We start from the raw sequence: 17,541 nt of genomic DNA on the forward strand, positions 1-17,541 counted from the left end.
GTCTCCATGGCTCTATTTCTTGCTGGACAGCTTTCAGTTCTTTGATCCCAGTTTCTACAGTAAAAACCTCCATGGAGATTCTAGCTGCCTGGACATCCTAGCCTCTGGGCACTGCTATTACCACCTCACATTTGTCCCTATAGTCTTAGAGGCAAGTAGTGATGTTCTTGCTAATTCATCTCTGGGTGCCTTGCTTTGCCCTATTTGATTTTTCATATATTATCTCATTAGGATTCTTCTATTTGAAACATTTAAAGTGGGTTCTATTTTAAGCAGTTCCTGACAAATATATCCTTTCTCTAGAGATTTGTATTCAGGAGGTCTACAATAGGAATCCTAGCTAAATACCAGTGAATAAATAACCTCTAGAAGATCCTCTTGCTCTAAATTATTATGAGTTTCATGAAGAGAGATAATAATTCAATACAATTTAATGGACATTTACTGAGCCTTTATCATGTACTAGACAATGCCCCATGCTATTTAGGAGATACAGGAATCTTAAAATAGGAGAAATAAATGCCATCATTGACACTCATGTAGCTGTTTTCCTTAGAAAATGATCACCATTGACAGAAGATTCTCCATCCATACCAGTATCCAATTAAAAATCCAATTCATTTCCAACTCATTTTACTGGCTCAGTATAGGTCACTTGACCATGCCCCCTAGCTATAAGAAAGCAAACCAGGATGGGGGTGGGGAATGAAGTCATTTCCTTAGGTTGGCCAACATTAAATAAGACACTTTTTCTCACAGGTATTTTTAACCCCAAATTATATTCCTAATAAATTTAATCACTTGCCAAAGGAAGAAACCAACCATTTTTTTCTAATGCATCTAGCATAGGATCTATAAATAGAAAAAAAATACAAACACTCCAGGCCTCTAAAAATTGATTCAATAATTGGGATGGGACTCAAGAATACACATTTTTAGAAGCACGTGGATAATAATGCCTCAAGTCCCTAGTTAAAATCCATCATTCCCAATGACCTGTAAACATCCATCATTAAAATGGAATGAGTTTAATGAGATTGTAAATTCATGTAAATCCAAAACTCCATGATTATGAAGTGATAAAAAAGCGAACATCTTAGAATATAAGAAGTCTTTAATTCAAGAAAAATATTGACAATATATTGTCAGTATTGAATTCCTTCCTTTACTACTCAAATCATATCCCAATTTTGCTTCAGTTGGCATCTCAGATGGCCATGATTCTTTACCTAACTTTATTCGTTGAGATTTAATATTTTGGATTATTCAGGTATAACATAGAGTTAGTCATCTATAAACCTATGAATGAACCTGCCATAATTAGGGGATCTAGTGAACTCCTGAATTTTTTTTAATCTTTCTCCCTTTTGTAGAAGCTACACCATTTCTATTTGAGGTTAAAGATTAATAACTTCTATTAATCCCATATCCCACCCACTTTTTAACCTTCATTTACCAGTTGCCTAAGAAGTTCAAAATGTCAACATTTGATGTTTGAGCTTTCATTTCAGGGTGTACACTGCTGAATTTTTGTATGTCCCTTGGGTGTTCAAAGTTCTAAGGCAATGCAGACTAGACTGCCAGAGGAGAAAAACAAAATATTATGTCATTCTGACATTTTTGAAGTCAATTGCTTCTGGGTGATTGAGAAACCAAAGAATCATGAGCATTAGCTTGCTGTCTTACTACTTTTGTACCACAATGTGTTTCCTGTTCCCAAGCAATATTATGTATTAATATGATCCCGTATTTATTATTCAGTAAGCCTAATGTTAGTAGAGTTGGCAAAAGGTAATAGAAATAATAAATGGAAATTTACATATGAATGCCTATTCCAGACAAGATAAATCACTGTCCCCCTGACACACAAGTATCCCACTGAATGAATAAATGAGGGGTTCCATTTACATGGTTACTTGATATCTCAAAATTGACTGTTTATCTTCTACTAAGACCCAGTAGCAAGCCACAAACCACTATCTCTTAGAAAGGTGAGGGCTACTTACACTAAATGAGAATAGCATTGCTCCAAAGCTTTTCAAATGATTTTCCCCAATGGACCAGCTGGTAGACCAATTCATTCAGGCCCTTTTCTACCATAGTCATTTGGAATATTATAATATCTACTAATTCATAAGGCTGAATGGTAGAACTGTTTACATTATATAATCTTACATTTGGATGTGCTACTTTGAACTTCTTACTCCATGACCTTGAAGGTAAGAGCTGTTGACTTTGAGTGTTTTCCAAATTAAAGAACCTCCAACTATAATACATGTTACATTCATATTCTAACATGGTTCAAGAAGTACACTGTCTTCTTAATAGGAGAAGACACAAGGGGCAAAAAGTTGTTTTTCACATTAGGAAGAAAACAAGGCCTGAAACTTTATAAAGCAAAGCTGATATCACAGATCAAACTCTTGGTGACCACCCAGAAAGTTACATTTTCATCCAAACTGCCCAGAGAGCTTCAGACATTGCAGATGCCAATGTCAAAGATAGTTCATGGGGCCAGGGTTAGCTCTGCATTTTCATTGCCTCTTGGCTTGTTCATGACAAAAAGAATGACATCCAGAATCTGCAAAGAGGTCCTGCATAACTTTAGCAGACTCTAGCCTAAGGAGACTACAGTCACTGCCTCTACCTTTCACCTGTAGAAATCTATATGATACAGCCTGCACCTACCCCTATCCTTGCCTCCTGATGGAACGTAACATAACACTTCTGTGCTGCCCACTTAGTCCCATCTGCTATAGTTACCTCAACAAATCCAGGGTTATTACATGATAGACAATGTTATCTTGAAGTAGAAAATCTACCCAAAGTTCTAGCGTTCTCACACATAGAGTGTGAAACTCTACTCAGTCCTTTTTTGGAAGATGAATTTCATTGTGAGATGGTTTTGGTGATAGATGAATCTATCTTTTAAAAGAAAGAAATCTCTTTTTTTCTTTTCTAATTTCTAAAAGAAATTATATTTCTCTTAAAAGAAAGAAATCTTTCTTTTAATCTATCATTAGCACAAACTTCCATTTTTCTCCAAATTTCCAGTCTTCTACACCTTTTGAAAATAAATAAAAGGAAGCCTCACTAAAATGGAGTCAAGAAGCCAGCAGGGAGAGCTCTCAAGCCCACCACACTGTCAGTTGCAGATCCAAAAGGAAGAGACAGACTTTGCAGGTAGATGCTATTTTATTACCCCAATAGGAGGAAAGATTTCCTCCTCCAGAAACAGCCCAGCCAATGAGGGAGTCACAACTCAACCAATGAGAGGGCAAATATACTTCAAACTGTCAGTTTTCTCCAATGGACTTTTGTTTAACAGCCTCTCCCAATTCCCCTTTCCTCTGTAAAGCAGCATTCCTCTCCTTTTGTTTCTGGACTTGCCTATGTTATTGCTATAGCTTGCTTGCTTGCCATGGACTGTAACTCTCTGCTATTCCCAAATAACCTGAAGAAATAAAACTGCCAGTTGTTTTACAAAAATGGATGTAACAACCTTTACAACTACTTTTAGACAAATAGACACTTACAAAAAGAAAAAGGAAGTGACATTCTGCAACTCAACATTTCTTTTTAACTATGACACACTAAGGGTCAATCATGACTCAGGTTCTACCTTCAGGTCTCTACTTACGACTAGGGGAGGCTTTTTGGTTTGTAGGAGCTGGAAAGAGTTATTCCTTCCTTCCATCTACCTGCTTATTCCCAAACAAAATTCTATAGAATCAAGCTTCAGTTTTGGCTATTAATTATCCCCAGATTTGCTTCCTATGCATGATGACCAGCCATCCTGACTGAACCATAACTGGGAAGTTTCCTGGGATTCAGAACTCTAATCTAAAGCCAGTATTGTCCTGGGAAAACTAGGTCAAGTTGGAAACACTGTCCTATCCACCTTCTCAGCTGTGGTTTGGAAAATCTGACACATTCTCACTACAAAATTGATCAGATAAACTCTATTGATTAAATTTATCAGGCAAGGGTAGCCAGATTCAGAAATAATCGGGCATCATTTCTGAAGTGGTCTTGGGAAGTTTCATAGCTTATCCTAATTAATTGAATAGAAGACAGCCTTTCTTTTGTTTTCTGTCTTCACATTTAAAAAGGTTTTTTTTTCCCCTGTAATAGCAAGTGTGTGTTTTAATATGCTTAATTACTAGTGAAGTTAATATGTTTCAGTGTTTGAATTGAGATTATCTAAATAGAAGAGTAGTTTCAGTTGTGGATACTACTGTGTACTGCCTAGATCCCCAATTCAAGACAGAGGCACTCATTCCCCCACTGATAGCAGTATTGGCTATGGGAAGCTCATGGTGGAGTCCACCTTCAGGAATTGACTAGAAGACCACAGATTTGTCTCACCAAACTCACACCCCAACCCCAGGGGGTCCATATCCAATAACTGATTAACAATAAATTTGAAGGTCCAGCCCCTTTGCCTCAGTTCAGGACAACTCTACCTCAGCTGATCCTTCAGGAGAGTGGAAGTTGGGTGGTTCTTCAGTTTTGCAACTGTATCACAGTTCAGCTTTTCGTCTGATCTTTCTTTTTTCACCTTCCATCACATGCTGAGCCTAAAAGCACTCCATAATAAAATTACTGCATGTGATTCTCCATCTTAGGAAAGAGTCTTTGATTAAGATTCATAGAATGACTATAATATATTCAAACTTTTTATATTCATAATTAAATGGTAGGTCAGATGCTTTGAAGGTGAGGTGGTTAGAGATTATAAAACTGCCATCCACTTTACTCCACTGACTTCCCATGAAAATCATGAGAAGATATGACACACAAAACATACCACAAATAATGCACTTAGAGGTTTAGATATTTACAATAAGATAAATATCTTACTATATAACCTAACTTTAGTTAGCAGATACAAATCCAGCACCAAAATTATAAATTATTATGTTTAAATAGGGTGATTACCCTACATTGACCACATAGTCTCAATTTACACCTGTTGTCTGGAAATTAATAGTGCTCCCCCTTTCATTGTCAAAAAGACCCCAATTTGGGCAATAAAAGATGTGATCACCTAGCTATAAAGGTCACCTAACTATATTTTATAAATAAATGAGAGCCTTATATGACATAGGGAGAGATGGACCTAGGAAAATTAGTGTGTACTGACTGACAAATCACAATATGAATCTAAGAATTCCTCTCTATGAACATCAGCAAATGGAAAATAAACTCAGCAACTATTTAAAGAGTGAAGATTTATAGATACATCTTGAGCCAAGTTAGGGTCCCCTGCATGCCACTGATATTTCTTTAATAACAGAGAAATCTACCAATTGTCTATGATTTTAAGTAATAGTATTGGCAAGCTTTTATTTCAAGATCACCTACACCATTTGAAAGCTATTAATGTGTCACCAGTCTATTATAGTGACTTGTGAAGCTGTTTTTAGAAGTTTTGGGATACACTTAATTTTTCCACACAACTAGCTATTGATCCTTTTGACTTTACAATGATGGACTTCAATATTTGGCTTCCTTTATGGCTCAACGACAGGAAAATTTCATATCACTGAAGTAAAAAAAATCACAAAAATTATTACTCCTCCTCCAAAGTAAAGATAGGGAACTATAGCAATATGTGAGCTCAAGACTATTCTTAGCTTTACTGACAATGCTAACAAGTGGTCTGGAAGAAGGACAAGTATGTGCTGGGGAAGAGGTAATCGGGCAAAAAAAAACTGTCTTCAGTTACCTCCAGCTTTTTACCTGATGCCCACCCAAAGAACAGTGATTGTTCAGAATTAGGTTTACCACTGTGGACTGTTGGAGAGCAAGTGGACAGATGAAGTCTATGAGCAAGAGCAGTGGGAGGAAGAAAGGGGATTCATTTTTTTTAACTCAAAAGAATACTCCAGGAAAATAAATAGGAGAAAGGAAAGGGAGAAATGCAAAGAGTTTCTAAAATGCCATTCACTCAAGGAAATTCAATGCCAAAATGTCTGGAGATGATGAAGGGAGGAGCTATGAGGGGTCAGCTGAAGCTGAGTCCGTTAGTGCTCAGCATCCAACATGGTAGTCACAGAAATGGTACTGTCCCTTTTTTCTCAAAACCTGAACTGATGCAAGGACACTAAGCATAATGGAGCAACACCAATAACAGAAACATCTCAAAGGATGAAAAGGTCTGACTTTGTGGTAATTGCCAGAGGAAATAAAGAAGACACAGGTTGGAGGCAATGGAGTTCCCCGAAAGAAGGAGCCCCTGATTATTTCAGATAGCAATGAAACCCAGGAGGAAAGCCTTTGCAGACCTTCATCTGGGATCCCTGTGTTTAAACTTAGATTTTTCCACTAACTAGCAAAGTAGGAGTTGGAGCCATCATTGAGAGAAAAACAACTGGGCACATCATGGTTCACTCTAAGAAATTGGAGAAAGTGTTAGTAAGCACTGTCATCCAGTGAGACTGATGTGTCCATTCAAGCCTATTTGGCATCAGCTCAAAGGATAAGTTCTTTCGACCTGCCTGTAGCCAGAGAGACCACACACACTCTGCAGAAGAAAAAAGTCTAAAAGCTTGGCAGGGGAGTTGTTCAGTCATCGAGGCTAGTTCCTGGTGTGGTGGAGAGTCATTATTTCAGAAGACCCACAAGAATTTCACATAACTTTTTCCCAAAATTATTTTAGACAAAATTCACAATTCAGTAGAAATAGCATGTGATTTAGTGTCATACCTATGTTTTCCGGTCCTATGTTTTGTTTGGCTCTGGTATAAACTTTGAGATTGGTAGCTATTACATTATCATGATCATTTTCACCGTCAACAGGTCATAAGTACCTTTTTAGTCACTTTCCATGTAGCACATTTCTATGTTCCACTGTGGTAAGCACTGTATGCACATCATCTTATTTAATTCTATAAAGCAGCATTATTATCCTAATTTGACACATGAAGAAACTGAGGCACAGAAAACAATCTACCTGAAGCCATATAAATAAGTGGATTTGCCAGAATTGAACCTAAATATATCTGCTCTCCAAGTCATTTTCCTTGTCTGATTATGTCACAGGTGTAAAGAACAGATGTCATTCTGATGCTAGGTATCATTAATTATAGCAAATAAAAGTAAAAATACTCCAGTTAAAATAGTATACCCACTCAACAGGCAGTCTGTTTGTCCCTCTCCCTCCTCCCTTCCTCCCAACTCATGTTCTCTCTAACAGATAAAATCTCTTGAAAGGGGATACTTGAGTGGCTCAGTAGTTGAACATCTGCCTTCAGCTCAGGTCGTAATCCTGGGGTCCTGGGGTCCTGGGATTCCTGCAGGGAGCCTCCTTCTCCCTCTACCTACGTCTCTGCCTTTCTTTCTGTGTCTTGCATGAATAAGTAAATAAAATCTTTTTAAAAAATCTCTTAAAAGAGGGGAGTGGCTCAGTCAGTTAAGTATCTGATTCTTGATTTTGGCTCAGGTCATAATCTCAGGGTCATGACATGGAGCCCCACATGTGGCTCTCTGCTCAGCATGGAGTCTACTTAAGAGTCTCTCTCTCTCTCCTTCTGCCTCTCCCCATACTCACGTTTTCTCTAAAAATAAAATCTTAAAAAAAAATAGTACAGAAGAACAAAATACCTAGCATTTATGAGTATACAGTGGACCAGGCACTGAGCTGGATACAATTAAAGCATTAATTGCCACCCTCCTAACCTGATTCTCCATTATAGTTTATTTAATATCAAATGCATAGGATACTTTGGAAAAGTCAAGAAGAGAAAAAGACATAGGATCTTCCCATTTTGACACTTGTTAAAGAGAGAGGTAAGAAAATGACATCAAAAGCAGTATTTTCCATCTGTCTTTTACAAGATTATCAAGTATTAAAGTCTATTTTTGAATGGCAACAAAGTCCTCATACTTGAGAAATGAACTGATTGGAAAGGGCAAGTATTTTGTCATACTCCAGCAATAAAAATCTTTATTCATTTGGGGCACCTGGGTGATACAGTCTGGTTAGGTCTTCAACTCTTGGTTTTAGCTCAAGTTATGATCTCATGGTTGTGAGATCAAGCTCAGGTGAGCCTCCATGCTCAGTGTGGAGTCTGCTTGAGATTCTCTCCCTCTCCTCTTGCCCCTCCTGCTCGTGAGCATGTGTGCTATCTCTCTTGCTCTCTAATAAAAAAAAAAACTTTAAAAAACATCTTTATTCCTTTAAAACTTTCTCTTCTCTAGATTGACCAACCCAAGTGCTATAACTTTTTCATTAGAGAGAACTACCATATTACATCTATAATTTATACATCAAAATACCCCAATTTTATATGTATAGAGTACTATTTTGATATGTATATGGAAATATATACATGCACGTACACACACATGCATATATATAACTACTGGGGAAAGGGACACTGAGCTGAATAGACATTAAGAAAGCTGAACAATGCTAGAAATTATTAAAGTTCAACAACCCAATTTGGAGAAATTTTGAACACTCTTAGGTGTTCAGCTGAATCCCAGAAAAGTTGTACTTTAAAATGAAGGCTAATGTGGTCTCCTAGGAAAAGGGGTACTGTAGACCTACCCAATAAAGCCTAAAAACTTATATAGTTAATTTGCCAAAAAAATAGTTTTATCCTGCCAAGGGTAAACATAAGATCTCTGACAGGAAATCTAAACTCCTAGTAATGTAACAATTACAACATTGCCCATGTAATAAAAGAATTTCTTAGATGTTGCAAAAAAAAAAAAAGGGCAGGAAAATTGTTGTCATAATTTGGAGAGAAAAATACTGATTTAACACAGAAATTGGAATTGACAGGAAACTTTAAGTACTATTATAAGCATACTCAAAGATAAAGCAAAAGATAGACATAATGAGTGAGAAGGAAAATTTCCATAAGTAAATGAAAAGCATAGAAGAAAATCAAAGAAGAATTCAAAGCCTAAAAAATATAAGGTATCTGGAATGAAAAATTCATTGGCAAGTCTTAAGAGATCAGATATGCAGAAAAATAAATGCATGTATTTAAAAAAAAGAAACCCTGCAATGTAAAATACAGAAAGATTATTTTTTAAATAAATCTCAAAATATCCTGACACAGAAGTACATACACAGTGTGGTTCCACTTATATAAATATCTAAGACAAAAAATTAAATTTATAGTGATCAAAATCAGAAAAGTGCTTATCTCTGGTGGGGAGTAAATAGGTGTATTGGTTATATGTACTCATTTGTCAAGGATCAAACTGTTTTTAAGGTCTGTGCATTCTGCTGCACAAAAATTATATTTGATAAAAATTATAAGGGCGTCATGTACAGGGAAGCTGCGGTCCCATAAGTTAAATGGGTTTTAAAGAAGTAGAATGTTTTGATCAGTTCTGAACAATGTATACTTTGATGAGGAATTCTTATGTTCCCATTTGACAGAGGAAATGAGTCTAATACCAAACTGAATATATTGGTAGGTGGAGCTTTCCTTTGAAGTGATCGTGTAGTTTCCAGATAGATGAAGGACTAGGTGTGGAGGGAAGTGAAGTACTAGCTTTGGAATCCCCATCTGCTCCCCACTTGGTGTCCCCAGAAGCATAACAGGAGGTTTGACTTCAGACTGACAACACATAAGAGGGAAATGCTCTGAGGGGAAATAGGATGAGGCTTCTCAGCCCTATGCTCAAGATTCCTGTGATAACCCGCAATGTCTTTAGTTGTTACCTCCCTTAAAAGGCTTTGTTGTGCGGTCAATCCTGTAGGTATGATTCATGGTGTCCTCAATCCAGCACTAACCTTCATGATGCTGTCTCAGCTCCATGACTGTGCCATTGCCTAATGGGCCAGATTCTCATGATATGGAGTAACTTGGGGAGAATCCAGGATGGAAGGGAGCCTGCGTTAGCAGTGCTGATAGCTACAAATCTTTGTCCAAATGCCTGTGTCGATTTTAGGGCTCCCACATAATGTGGGTGGCCAGAAAGTACATTCTTCTGTGGCTGCTGAACTAACTGCATGATTTTCCACTAAAAGTTATTCCTAGGGAACCCTGAATTGGACATATCTAGACTAAGCTACTGTAAATAAGTGTAGCTGCAAGCAACACATAAGTTAAGAGCAGTATTGATAGAAATGCTATAGTTTAGCATAGCGGTTACTTGCTAGCCCCAATCAATTGGCTGTAGCTTCCTGGGTCACATTATTGATCACACTTGCAAAGTCTTTTCAAGAGAAAAGATCTTCATGAGGTAAAGTGATCTCCATGATCTCCACAGTGATCTCCATGAGGTAAAGTGGTGAAAAACATGATAGTGCACTGTGCTATTTGCCACTTCTGGCACCATTGAAAGGACTTAGGATCTGGGCATGAAAAGACATGAATTCCAATCCTGCACCTAACACTAACTAGCTCTGTGACATGGGTAAGTACTACATCGTTGTGGGTCTTTATTCTCAAGAATAAATTAGTGATAAAATAATAGTTGATCTAACCATCACTCCACTGATATTATCCTGTGAACCATCAAAACTATACCACTCTCCTCCTCTAGGGTCAAAAAGAAAACTATGGGGCCCAAAACAGGGTCACTTAAGTGGAGTCCCCAAACCGGGTTCTAATACCTAATCTAATTGCAGTTTCAACCTCCCCCAGAAATGTAGTCTTAACGGTCAGTCAGGAATTTTCTATTCAGAGCAATGAGTCTGCCACTTGGGCCCTCTCCATCCCCCAGAGGAAGATGAGGTAATCTGCATAAGACTTCTTCCACTTCTAAGGGAAAGGGGCCTTGCTGGAACACTCCTTTCCTTCAGCTAATAACTTTCTTGCCCTACTCCCCTTCTTACAAAAAAAAAAAAACTTTCATTTTTATAAGTCCTTAGAGCTCCCCTCTACCTGCTACATGAGAAGGTGCCCAATTCATGAATCATTCAATAAAGCCAATTAGATCTTCAGATTCACTCAGTTGAATTTTGTTGCTTCATGCTAGGCTTTCACCCCATAATACCTATTAAGTGTACAAAGGAATAAACTTAGACAATAAAAAAAGAACACATTATACTTTCTTATCAGTGTTGTGATATCATTGAATTCATTCAATTTCAAATCAACATGTTTTGGTGAAATGTCTGGTTTCTGTGACTCACATAGAGACTGTAATTATAAATTAATGTTATCAAAAATTTCTACCTATCATGTTTATTTCCCGAATGAACATTCTATGAACTCTTTCTCAACAATAATATTGTCACATTCTTTCTAGTTTGCAAGCAAACAGGTTTGGAGAAATGAAGCCATTTGCTTTGGCTGATCCATTCAGCTGATAACTGGCAGTGGAGCTGGAGCTGGAACACAGATCTGCTGGCTCATCTGAATGTTCTCTGCTCTGTGAGGACAAGATTGTGAGTCTCCTAACCTCACAACCAATATTCTCCCTGTCGCTTGAACTGCATTAAATTGTTAAAAAACTAAAACAATTGGCCATGTATCTGGAGTGATAGAGGTGAAGGGTCAGGATATAGTGGAATTCAAGCACTGAAAGAAGGATCAGAATGGGTAATCTTTAAGGCACAGCCCAAGTCTGAATGTCATCAGCTCAATGACAAAAATATATTTTCTTCTCATTTTGTTGAAGTGATTTTAAAAGTTTTTGTTGTTCTTTGCTTTTGTTATAGGAAAGAGAGAAACAAGACTGAGAAAGATAAATTCAAGGACACATGTGTGAAAAAGCTTGCCACTGCTATTGACCACTGCCAGGAAATGTCACAAAGTCCCCAAATCTTCTCAATCTGTGAATCTATCACCTGCCCCATCATCTATCCCAGGGCTTACAAAATCCGTGGCCTCTAGAAAGATTTTTGTCTCTATGGCTGAAAGATAGAAGAAGAGACATTTGGAATTATTTGTTGTGACAAATTTTTGTCACTAAAATGGAGGATGACTGGGACATTAGAATAGTTTTTAATGGCCACTGCAAATTTTGGTTATGGGCATGGGATACATCTGTTTTTTTTCTCTCCAGAAAAGTCATCAGATGGAAGCATTAATTGATTTGAAGATATACAAAACAACTCTAAGGTACCATTCTTCAGATGCTCACTATGATAACAAAAATATTTAAGATTAAGGATATTGGGTTTGAAAAAGAAAATTTCATAAATCTGGTAAAGATACATTTAAGAGGAGTCACACTGCCAGGAAGGAAAGAAATAATCTCTTCCAGCAAAAGAGAAAAGTGACCAGTCAAAAAGCCAGTAAAGAATAGTCTATAAGAACAATGGAAATGTCCAGATGTGTTAAGGAGATCAGTTACCATTAAGCTATAACACAGGCAGAGGTAAAATGGGCAAAAAATATTTATACTTTCCAGGTATAAATAAAATCAATGTCTAGACAATCTCTGCATTTAAAGCTGACTTCTATTTTAACATGATTATAGATATTGTCATCATACATGCCAGTTTTTATAGACAAAGCCAATCTTAAATATTATGTTATGTTGAATGAACCATTACCAAAGTTTCAGTATTTCAGCAAAATGTAACTGATCAAAGTAATACCACAAACCTTTAAATGGAAATAAACTTAAATCCAAAAGATTAATAGCTGAGAAAAGGAGGCACATAGCTTAAAGAAATATATCCATTTTTCAGACATGTGTTCACAATGCACACACACAATAACTATATTGTATGTTTCTAATTTTAAGTGTGTGCAGGTAGCATGATTCAGATCCTATGATTACAAAAATACTAAGTATAAATATCCTCACAGTTATAACTTCAGTGATTGACTTAAAGTGAAATTATAATACTGGTGACTTTAAAAGTGCTATTGTATTTACTTTAGCTCCAGTTTAAAATTATTTTAAGAAATTTGAAACATATTGGACTAGAAAGTCTCATTTTATAGTCCGTGTGAGTACAAAAAGAAAAACAGTGTATCATCAGTAAGGATTTTCAAATGTACTATCCTTCTTCAAAGAAATGTGGAAATCCGTAGGGAACATTTTTGCACTTAATATTGCAATGGAATGAACATTGCTCAGCCTGGGAAAAATATTATCACATCACATAATCAAAGACATGCAGTTATCTGACAGCTCCATAACATCCAGAAATCCAAGAAGACATTTTTTTAAAGATTGTTTAAAATAGAGCCTAAAGTAAATGAAACATTATTTGAATGACATTTTAAAACTCAGAGTTTGAGTTTAAAACCTTGGATCAAAGAGTTTCATACCTTCAATCATATTTAGATAGAAAAATAAGGAAACATGCCTAGAAAGGTAGCTTGAGCCATTGAATGGATAATTTTAAGTATCATATAAACATATGTGTCCTTAATACTTTTCATTCATCAAAGAGTTATTGAGCACCTGCTATGTCACAGGCACTGTGCTAGGGTGTTGGGGATACAGCCATGGCCACATTCTACTCAGTTCCTGCTCTAATGAAACTTACATTCCAGTAAGGACACGATCAGTGAGTTAAAGAGGAAATATTTTGAAAGTACAAAGAATGGGTATAGATAACTCCCACAGGCAAATGGAAGCCAAAAATACTGTTTCAGCATAAAAAGAGGAACATCTAAGATTTGGAAGTGTTTACCACAACCATCCTCCCCACATCCAAATTCAGAAGAAGTTGAAAGAGACACAGGAGGTAGATAAGTAGAAATGAAAATTTCAGCTTTATCACTATATTAAATTTGCACTGATGAAGTAGTTCAACCAGGTCCTGCTACTGGACTTCCTAAGATCCTGCATCTATCAGGTATTACCCCAGTGTTTCTACTTTTACTTCCAAGCATCCATGGACTTGTTCTTGGAGGTCTGCAATTTCCTCAAAAGACAAAATCATCTATCATTAAATCTTTAATTTGAATTTTATTGGCCTTAAAATTTTTAATAATTTATAATTTTGCAATTTCATAATTTATTTTAGTCGTTTAAGAATGAGTTTATAACTAGATTATATGCATAATATAAAAGTGGGAAAAAACCATCAATTCAAGTCTGTGTGACTCTTTTAAATGGAAAATACAGGACTTATATTTGAAAACTGTTACTCCACAATGCTTCCAAGAACACATTTGTCTGATAGAAAATTCCACAAACAGTGTGGTTTCTGAAGAAGTGACTAAAAAAAACTGAGATTTTCATTTGGGGCTTATTTCAATAATAATATAAGAAATGCAAAACAACAACATTAAACAATGATGTATCAGTAACTGGAGCCAGATACCCTGGTTACAGGCTAATGTAAAAATGTATGACAAGATAGACATTAAATGTAGTCAACTCTCATAATTCTAGTAAAGCAATGATCTCAAGGTTAATAAACATAAAAATGATTGATAATTCTTTTTAGCTTTAACTGCCCATAGAACAACAGAATAGGTGTCTGTTGTTCCTCCTGAGAATTAAATCCCCGTGTAGAAATGGCTATGAAAAAATACATTTAGTTTCTTAAAAAATATATTCAGCATCTTAAAACTAGTATATATTTATGTTTATATATATATATATATATATATATATATATATATATATATATCATATGCATGAGCAAGAGAACAATAAAAAGCAAAATTTCTCCAAGTCTCACCATTCTCCATGAGTGTGTTTATTTGCTAATGGGTTGACAGTCCAGCACTGTGCTGCCATGGAGTATTCTTAAAGAGAGTGAAACTAAAAAATAATAATAATAGAGAGGGAAACTAAGTCTACAATACTTAGAATATAAAATCCTGATGAACATCAAGAAGCTTTATATCTGGACAGCCAGACTATTTCCTGCTTTATCTCTCTATTCAGAACGATCACTAGCAGATGAGGTAAAAATCTGGGTTAAGGGGTGGCAGGAAGAAAACCAAGTGAGCAGAAATAGCCACCTGGGACAAACATTTCACAGTGAATGTTTAAGAAAAAACTAACTTTCTCCACCTAACTTTCTAGTTACATTGATTGGTAAGTTGAAATCTAACAACAATTAGTCATCTAGCATATACTAAATTGATAACCACTCTAAAATGACTAAATATTCTAATAAAATAGTTATAAAATTGACCAAAAGATACTTACAAGGGACATCAGATTTTTAGCTTTGAAAATCTGTTTACCCACTGAAGATTTCAACATCTGATGCAATAACAACAGAATATAAAACATTAATAACCCCAGGATGCCATGTTTAAATAGAATATTTGACAAGTCAAAATGGGGAGAAAGGATGTCCCATTCTTTCAGAAAAATAGGAACGTGTTAACAATCAGTACTTTTGATGGGTCTAGTTGATTGGTTTTCTCCAAGGGAACTGCTTTTACAACAGCTTTTGACTGATGGGTTTTACCATCTTGAGTTTCTATCCCTAGACCTGAAGATTCATCATCCAAACTCATACATTTTCTCAAAAATGGGCAACCCCAGACACTGAGCATTATATTCCAAATAGGATTGTGGGCAATGACTATTTTCCAAAATCTCAGAATCTGAAGTCATCCATCAAAGCACCCTTGGGGATTTCCAATCTTGGTAGCTATCTACAGGAAGCTCTTGTGTACCAGGCTCCCGGCACGCTGTGAAACAGCAGTCTCTGTGTACTGAATGATGAAGAACTCAAACCTCAGATTCTTATAGGCTTGAGTTTTACTCCTGGTGTGTGATTCACAAAGCTTTATGAAATTAAATAAGTCACTAAGTCTCTCAGCCTGTGACCTCATCTTTAAAATGAGGATAATACCTACCTTGCACGGTAAATACAAGACTTAAGTTACATATGGAGGCACTTCAAGTAGCTACAACAGGGCATCAGAAGGACAGAGAGTTGCTGGAGGTCAGTTCCAGCCCTGCCTGCTGGTTAGCAGAAAGTAGAGATCCTGGCACATCACTCCATTCCACTCGGATCTGTCACCAGAGATTTGCCATTGACACCACACATGAAAATGTAATCCAAACTGTAAAACCTCCACTACAAAAAGTAGAAAAATTTAGGTGGATAACTATGTGATCTCTAAGTGGCTGTGAGATTACAGGGAGGGTTTTTTTAAATATGTAATTTCCTCTATTTCAAAGTTTTCTATTATGCATTTTTTATTTTTCAAACTGAAAATTAAAAAGCAAAACCACTACCAAAAACCTACTGATTGTGGGGAGTTAATAAAACTTGTATAGTAAGTAACGTTCTGACTTTTTTCTTTTGTACTTTCTTCATCTGAGAAAGTTCTCATGTGTATGTGTTGTCCTATTATCTGACAGAGCAGCCTGGCAAAGTTTTCACTATTCTAGATCTATTCCTTCCCTGCTCCTTTGCACAGTCTTGATCACCTTTCTCTAGTCATTGCCTAGACAGAGCACAGATTGCACATGACTCTTGACATGAATTTTTCATTGGCCTCATGCCTCAACCATGGAAGCCAGGTGTGGCTTCAACCAGGGCCTACTACATATACAAAGTTCTGATCTGCCATTAAAACCTTAATACTTGTGAAATCTGCTTTCACCTAGAATAATTCTATACTTGGATAGATCCTTTTGGCAAGACAAAATCTTTTTAGGCCTATACGTAACCGAGGTACAACAGAAGGCTATATAAACTGTACACCCCTAATATCAAAATGCCTGCCAGAAAAGCTTTGGCTGGAGTGCCTGGGTGGCTCAGTCAGTTAAGCATCTGATTTGATTTCAGCTCAAGTCATGCTCTCAGGGTGGTAAGATCGAGCCCCACAACTGACTCTGCATTTAGCATGGAGTCTGCTTCTCCCTCTTCCACTTGTGAAAGAGAGAAGAAAGAAGAAAGAAAGAAAAGAAAAGAAAAGAAAAGAAAAGAAAAGAAAAGAAAAGAAAAGAAAAGAAGAAAAGCAAAGAAGAGAAAAGCAAAGTAAAGAGCAAAGCAAAGCTATTGAGTTAAGCATGTTCCTGCAAGTAACAGCACAAACTATATAGTACTCAAAATATCTCTACAGTCATATGCAGACTAAAAGAAATTTCCATCTTTGTTTATAATCTTCTTAGACCTAGGTTCTTTCTTAAGTATATAGTTATTGAGAGGATTGGGAATGTAAGTAAAGCTTTATCCAGACTTAGGAATGAATTTAAAAAGACAGTGGGTATTAGAGTGGAGAATATGAAATTCCTAGAACCTTATCCCAAAATAAATATATCATTTTAAAACACTTCTAATTGAAAATTTTGAGGATTAACATCTAGTTCTGATAGTATGGCTGCCTTTGGACAATTGAATGTCTATCATTAAAGTGAAATATATAATACATATACATATGTATATATACATATATTAAAACATCAATGGATAAGATTAAATAGATAAGATTTAACACAAACACACACATTTACACACATAGCAGTTAAACTAGAGAACTCTAAAAAAGAAAAGGAATTTTTAAAATAACCAAAGTACAGATTACCTAAAATCTATTGGTTATTATATTGATAGCTGACTTCTCAAGAACAATGGAATCCTGAAGGTAATGGAATGCTATCTTTAATGAGTGGAAGGAAAATAACTATACACCAAGAAGTCTATAGTCAAGAAAATTATCTATCAAGAACAAATACAAA

Source organism: Nyctereutes procyonoides, unplaced genomic scaffold (genome assembly GCF_905146905.1).
Source record: "Nyctereutes procyonoides isolate TBG_1078 unplaced genomic scaffold, NYPRO_anot_genome, whole genome shotgun sequence".
Lineage (NCBI taxonomy): Eukaryota > Metazoa > Chordata > Mammalia > Carnivora > Canidae > Nyctereutes > Nyctereutes procyonoides.